The 5,946-nt window shown below is 40.8% G+C and overlaps 1 pseudogene; it reads right to left on the bottom strand.

Annotated features, from left to right (window-relative positions):
- Nucleotides 1-1,437: 1,437 nt before the first annotated feature.
- LOC119321494 overlaps nt 1,438-5,946 on the bottom strand; it is a 10,822-nt pseudogene continuing 6,313 nt past the window's right edge.

Here is a 5,946-nt window from a genome sequence, read left to right as displayed (position 1 = left end):
CGCCTTCAGAAAAATACAAGATTGGATCATGGAAAAAGAAAGAGTTTGAAGATCTCGAAGATTTGCTTGTTTCTTTTACACTTTGTTTTGTAATCGCTGTAGTCAACTCACGTATCTTTACCATGTACAATTCGTTACTATAAATATATCATTGGTATTGATTGTGAAAAGAAAAATTATATATAGCAGAGACTATCTAGATGTTGGACCTGACCCTGGTTCAGGGAGTCAACGCTAAGTCTCAGTGGGTTTATGCATCTTCTTTTCTTCCGTTTCATCAAGTTCAACCTCGTTTGTCCGTCCGTCCGATGGCACCGTATCCTCGCCGTCCGTCCGTCCGTCCATGTACGCACATAGTTCGCGGGAGAAAAACAACAGACATGGCAGAACGAAAGGGCCATGGTGAGCTAGCGGCGTCAGTCATTTCCTTCTTGATATACAGAGCGACCTTGACCTGGAATTCAATATGCATCTGCTCTTATCAACCATCACACGCAAATGGATAGGTAGAGTTAACAGAAATTGTATAAAAAATGTGCTATTATGTAAGTCAGTGTACCATTTTTCTGGTGCAAGTTGTTGCACTCTTGGTGTGATTTACTCTTCAATATGCATCTGCTGAGTCACAGAGAAAACTGAATGACACAAGAGCCCTGCTTTTACTAATCATCCAGCTGAAGCGGATACAACCGCTAATGAAACGGACTGCTCACTGATCATCCACCATGTCTACTCATCCCTTACACATGATTTTTCACCTTTCTGCAAAGACGAGGCGCGTGAGTCTGACTCGGCCAAAAGCTTTCAATTAGCTAGCTAGCTTGTGGTGATGTCGCCGAAAAGAAGCGTTTCCATGCGCGCAAATCAGTTGGTCAGGTCAGGTCAATCCCTAGTTTCTGTACATATATGCATCCTCTTCATTTTCACGCTGCGGAGCTTTTGTCCGCCCGTCTGATCGCCGCACCGTCCACAGGTGACAGGTCCTTGTATACGGCCATGAGTTTTTTTTCTACTGCAGGCAATGAACGATTCAGGTGCTTGGCTGACGACCAAACCACCAAGAAAAAGGCCTCGGGCGATACCGCCGCCGCCGCTGTCGTCGCGTTGGCTGGTCAACCGGAGAGTATGACTCGTTCATTCCCTATTTGCTCGTTCATGTGCTGGCAGTATATTTGATGTTCATAGATATTTCGATTCTATGTATTGTACTGTACGTACTGAGATGCTTACTATCGATATGAAATGCATTACCCGTGAATAAGATTAGTCCTTAATGTGCTAATATTTCCAACACATAGCAGCCATGACATAAACAAATTCAGGACAAAAACTTCTTGTCCAACTCCAAACGGTCCGGTGAACGAGCGTTGTCAGTTCCCTCTCGATATATATATTGTCACTGACGGTGACAGAATTGTTTCTAGATCATAAGCTGACCTACTGTTTATACAATATATTTACTTGGATAGTTGGATATCCAATATTGCCTAGCATAGCAACCTCTATTGATGTCTCGGCACTTGGTTTGAAAAGGTTCCACCTGTTCTCACTTTCATGAATGGTGATGTAGAGCGATTTTGACTTTGGATTCAATACACATCTCTGGAACTTATCAAAAAGGATGGATGACATGAGCTCTATACTTACACTATTCATCATCAAAGACAAAGAGGATGGATGATACCTCACCAACCTACAGACATAACCATAGGTATTTGTTCTCATTTTGCACACAGACTCAAATCCTTGTGCATCCACCATACAAGATGATAACACTAGTAGAAAAACACCTAATAGTCCCAGTTCGTAAGGGCCTTTAGTCCTGGTTCATGAACCGGGACTAATGGGTCGTTACTAATACCTCCACCCATTAGTCCCGGTTCAAGCACGAACCGGGACCAATGTGCCTCCACGTGGCCTGTGCGCCGAGCCCAGTCAGGGGGCCTTTGGTCCCGGTTGGTGGCACCAACCGGGACCAAAAGTCCATGTTTTTTTTAGAAAAGTGGCTGCTTTAGAGGTTTTGGGGGTTATTTTTAGGTTGTTATTAGCTAGCTAATAGAGAGAAGTGTCCTCTCTTATATCTTCGTCCTTGGTTTACCAACGCTGCTGCTATATATGTTCATTTCACCCGCTGATATAATAACTCATGCATGCTCGCATCATACATCATCATATATAATAGCAAGTCCTACTAATCATGCATCATCATACAACTTCTACTCGTTATTAATAATAAGTCATACGATCATCATCCTCATAGTCATCGAACCCAACCCTACATAATTGTTCTTAGCACATGATCATCAGTATCAGGTAGGACATGACCTAAGCACCCTTAAGGTAAAATAGCATAAAACAATATAGACCCTGACTCTCCATTATGAAGAATGGCGATCATCCTGTCTCCAATTCTTGCCCTTCGCTGCTCTTTGATTGTCATGTCTCCACTTCTTTTAGAAACCCGGTATGGACAGTTGAGATTCGTAGGAAGACATGGTTGTATGTTCAAAACATGAAGGCTACCGTGCGTATACATCAGATGAGGCACACAATCATTCGGGATTATCTGTTGAAAAACATAGTAATAACTTCGTAGTTAGCAATGATGTACTAGTTTTAGAAGTGTGCAAAAAGATGCACGGATGTCGTAATAGTAAAAAATCTTACCAGGGTATCTCCATGGTAGTTACCGTAGTTCAACACGTGCACTAGTGGCAAGTATTGACCATAATATTGAGGAGTTTGATTGTAGATATTGTAATTCTCAAGATCAGTACAAAATGTGACCAGATGATTTTTCTCCTGATAAGTTAATTTGGAGCCTTCGGTGTAGTAGGTTCTGTCTACCATCTTCCGCACATTCTTTGAAGAATGAAAATAAGCTGTCAATGGAAATAAGTTATCAACTATTTTGAAATAAATAATATAAATTACTTAATAACTATGTTAAGCTCACATGGGGGAAGAATTGGAGGTGTATCCACAAGGACGCAAATCGAAGATCTCTCTTGCGCAATTGTAGGATCACCAAGATCCATGGTGACAAGCATACCCTCATCAAAACCATACATCTTGCAAAGTGCTTCCCAATTTTTGCAACCAAAATGGGTTACACTCTGAGCATTGTACAGCTTTACTTGAAAATCCACACCATGATGGGTACTTAGGATAATTTTTTTGGTTTCCATACTTTCATGGTCTTCAAAACCCATCCTCTCCAAGACATAGCGTCTTGCAAAGCATGAGATAAGCTAGTCGAATTGGAAAAGATGAAAAATACACGTTAAAATAGTTGAAGTCGTGCTTAATTACGAAAAAAAAAATTGTCGTCGTTGCGTAACGTATGAACATCGAAGGTCTCCTCGAGCTTAATGCTGAAGCGCCGATCTTCGTCCAGCTCAATGAACCTGTCGCACTCCCCCGGGCGGTTTTCGTCGTCCGAGTACGACATTTCCGGCCTATGTTCATAATTCAAATATTAAACTAGATCATTATTATTAATCACGGGTTGACTATCGGTGATGTACGTAGCTCCTCCTTTCATTCCCGAGTGCATTATTACACCAAATTTTCTAGCACACGGGAACGAAGGAGAACTTATCCAATATGAGCATTCAATAAGCAAAACCAAATCATAAAATAAGCAAAACCAAATCATAAAATAAAGTAGTATTCAAATTAGTATGCATTCAATAATTATAAGCAAAAGTACATCATCTCTTGGTGTCCGTACATCGTCGAATATTATCACTAATATAGCATCACTAATACAACTAGAATCGTAGCGCCCGACGGGTATCGTCGCGGGCGGTGGACACCCAAAGATAAGGAACCATCACATGATCATAGCTCTAGTGAGATCCCTAAAGAACCTGCTAGGTATTGTCGAACCTGCCCTCCAATGGAACCATGTAGCGATGGACGTGCTCGTCCTCCTCGCTGACACGGTGACGTACCACCTCCGCGGTGTCCGGAAGCCTCAGCACCGTCACTGGCCCACGCGACCGCCACCAAACAAGGATTGGATCAACAACGGGCTTCCTCCTCACCAACATACGTCCTCCGGAAGGTAGCACCTCCCAATACCAGCCCGGCGGAGCCCAGTCCCGAACATGGCCATGATCAAGCAGGCCTCCACCGTTGAGTCGACGACGACGAGGATGTGGGACAGGCATCGCCGACGTCGATGCGGGAACTACTTCTATATATAGTTAAATAAAGTAGTTTTATTAATTAAATCAACTATCTAGTTCAACTACTAAGCACTTACTATAAATAAATAAAGTAGTACTTACTAAAAACAATGTAGCACTTACTATAAATAAATAAAGTAGCACTTACTATAAATAAATAAAGTAGCACTTATTACAAACTACTTCTATATATAGTAAAATAAATTAGTTTATTAAATCAACTAGCTAGTTCAACTATATATGAAGCACTTACTATAAATAAAATAAAATAGTACTTACTAAAAATAAACTATTATTTTTCTAACTAATTATATTAAACACTTTCTCTTCTTATTTTTTTCCTTTTTCTAAATACTATGAACAAAAAAATCATTAAAATTCTATAAACAAAATTGATTACACAATCTAAATATCACCAAAAAAATCTATTAACAATAATATCACCAAACATGCATATTCAACAATAATATCACTAAAAAAATCTATTAACAGAAAAAAATCTAACACAATATGAACAGATTAATTACACAATCTAAATTAACATACTATGAACTACATATCTAAATTACTACACATCTAATCTAACAAAAAAATCTATGAACTACAAAAAAATCTAAAAAACATCTAACAAAAATCATAAAAAGTTGCTCACGGCGACGGCGAGGTGCGGCGCGGGGCGGCGCTGGCCTGGGCGACGACGTCGGGGCGGCAGGGCGGGGTGGGGCTGCGATGGTGTCAGGGCGGGGCGGGGCGGCAACGGCGTCGGGGTGGGGCGGGGCGGCGACGGCGTCGGGAGAGGAAGAGGAGAGATCGAAGTGGGGATGCGGTTCTGAAATTTTTCTAAGTGCTACTTATATAGCAAAGGCTTTGGTCCCGGTTCGTGGCACAAACCGGGACTAATGCACCCCTTTAGTCCCGGTTGGAGCCACCAACCGGGACCAAAGGCCTCTTTTCAGCAGCCCAAAGGGCGGGAAGCAGAGGGCTTTGGTCCCGGTTGGTGCCACCACCCGGGACTAAAGGGGGGGCATTGGTCCCGGTTGGTGCCACCAACCGGGACTAAAGAGGGGCATTGGTCCCGGTTGGAGCCACCAACCGGTACCAATGGACCCGTCAAATTACTTATTTATTTTCTGCAGCTATTTTTTAGTTGATTCTTTCTGCAGCTGTTTTTTTAGTCCCACCTCGCCAAGCGAGAGGCACTCGCAGCTGTTTATAAGCCCTGAGTGCAGAGACGATGAAGAAGAGGCTCAATGCTCACCTGCACGTTGGTTCGCTTCAAGCCTTGAGGAATAGAGTAGACTGCACGGAGCTATGTGCAGTGCAGTTTACTATTCCGAAAGGCTTGAAGTAGCATTGCGCCTCTTTTTTATTTTTAATGACTTATTACCACACAGAAATAAATAGAAAAAAATAAATATAGCAGAAAAGAAAAAAATATATAAAAAACTACTCAGAAATAAATAGAAGAAAAAATAGTTGTGATTAACTTTACTAAAAAAGTGAGCATAGATGCTTATTTTTAATGACTTATTACCACACAGAAATAAATAGAAAAAAATAAATATAGCAGAAAAGAAAAAAACTATATAAAAACTACTCAGAAATAAATAGAAGAAAAAATAGTTGTGATTAACTTTACTAAAAAAATGAGCATAGATGCTTATTTTTAATGAATTATTACCACACAGAAATAAATAGAAAAAAAATATAGCAGAAAAGAAAAAAAACTATATAAAAAACTACTCAGAAATAA

The sequence above is a fragment of the Triticum dicoccoides genome, chromosome 6B (assembly GCF_002162155.2).
Source record: "Triticum dicoccoides isolate Atlit2015 ecotype Zavitan chromosome 6B, WEW_v2.0, whole genome shotgun sequence".
Lineage (NCBI taxonomy): Eukaryota > Viridiplantae > Streptophyta > Magnoliopsida > Poales > Poaceae > Triticum > Triticum dicoccoides.
This window is presented reverse-complemented; position numbering and strand designations above follow the sequence as displayed.